The 1,784-nt window shown below is 33.4% G+C and overlaps 1 long non-coding RNA gene across 1 annotated transcript in view; it reads left to right on the top strand.

Annotated features, from left to right (window-relative positions):
* The window catches only part of LOC106476647, a 7,095-nt gene extending 6,086 nt beyond the window's left edge, over nt 1-1,009 (top strand). Inside the window, exon 4 of the long non-coding RNA XR_001291914.2 lies at nt 886-1,009. This is a non-coding gene — a long non-coding RNA (uncharacterized LOC106476647). The remainder of the gene's footprint in view (nt 1-885) is intronic.
* Nucleotides 1,010-1,784: the final 775 nt, after the last annotated feature.

Below are 1,784 nucleotides of genomic sequence, written 5' to 3'. Positions count from 1 at the left end.
GTTTAGAACAAAGAGAGTCAGGTATTAACATGTTGAATAATAAACAGTTTAATGTTTAGAACAAAGAGAGTCAGGTATTAACATGTTGAATAATAAACAGTTTAATGTTTAGAACAAAGAGAGTTGGGTATTAACATGTTGAATAACAAACAGTTTAATGTTTAGAACAAAGAGAGTCAGGTATTAACATGTTGAATAACAAACAGTTTAATGTTTAGAACAAAGAGAGACAGGTATTAACATGTTGAATAATAAACAGTTTAATGTTTAGAACAAAGAGAGTCGGGTATTAACATGTTGAATAACAAACAGTATAATGTTTAGAACAAAGAGAATCAGGTATTAACATATTGAATAACAAACAGTTTAATGTTTAGAACAGAGAGAGTCAGGTATTAACATGTTGAATAACAAACAGTTTAATGTTTAGAACAGAGAGAGTCTGGTATTAACATGTTGAATAACAAACAGTATTAATGTTTAGAACAAAGAGAATCAGGTATTAACATGTTGAATAACAAACAGTTTAATGTTTAGAACAGAGAGAGTCAGGTATTAACATGTTGAATAACAAACAGTATAATGTTTAGAACAAAGAGAGTCGGGTATTAACATGTTGAATAACAAACAGTTTAATGTTTAGAACAGAGATAATCAGGTATTAACATGTTGAATAACAAAGAGAGTCTGGTATTAACATGTTGAATAACAAACAGTTTAATGTTTAGAACAGAGAGAGTCTGGTATTAACATGGAGTGTTTATTAATATTAACTTGTTAGACAAATCTTGGTTTAGGAAGAACTTTATTATTGAAGGAAAACTTAATTACATGTATGTGAAGAGTAAGAATTATATATATAAACAATTTCATTTGTTTTTCAAGATTTGTGACAATAACCAAGTCTCCTCCATTAGTGGCCACTTACAGAAAAGAGGTCGTAGAGGCTGGAAACAGTACTGGTTTGTCATTAATGACAAAGTTTTGTATATGTACAAAACAAATGAGGTAAGAAAATAGTGCTTGATTTTCTATAATAAAATATTTTTGTTTATATTAATTATTCTCAATGACTATCAGTTTACTTCTCTGCTTAGAAACTATTATATGTATGTGTCAGTTGCTACATGTATGTGTCAGCTGCTACATGTATGTGTCAGCTGCTACGTGTATGTGTCAGCTGCTACGTGTATGTGTCAGCTGCTACGTGTATGTGTCAGCTGCTACGTGTATGTGTCAGCTGCTACGTGTATGTGTCAGCTGCTACGTGTATGTGTCAGCTGCTACGTGTATGTGTCAGCTGTTACGTGTATGTGTCATCTGTTACGTGTATGTGTCAGCTGTTACGTGTATGTGTCAGCTGTTACGTGTATGTGTCAGCTGCTACGTGTATGTGTCAGCTGTTACGTGTATGTGTCCTATAGGCCTGTTAGGGATCTTTGGAAGTTTGAGCAGCTGTTGTTTAGCTGTCAGTAGGTTTCCTCATTGCTGTTCCACCTCTGGAGCTAGTCATATCATGTTATGTACCTCTGGGGTTGATCTGGTGTTTGTGTTTATTGATCATGTTCCAGAGCTAGTTTTGTCATCTGGGATTATCTAAAAGACCTTGTTTTACCAAATAATGTAAACAGAGGGAAGTGCAAGATAATAAAAAACAACCAACCTAAAATGCAGTAGAGATGAAATAAAAGTTAATGTGGTCAACTGAAATGAGTATTAACCCAATTATTCAGTGAATCATGAAGGTTGCAGAATGAAACTCGTGGCATACAGTGGTAAAATAC

This window comes from Limulus polyphemus, unplaced genomic scaffold, assembly GCF_000517525.1.
Source record: "Limulus polyphemus unplaced genomic scaffold, Limulus_polyphemus-2.1.2 Scaffold11103, whole genome shotgun sequence".
Classification (NCBI taxonomy): Eukaryota; Metazoa; Arthropoda; class Merostomata; order Xiphosura; family Limulidae; genus Limulus; species Limulus polyphemus.
This window is presented reverse-complemented; position numbering and strand designations above follow the sequence as displayed.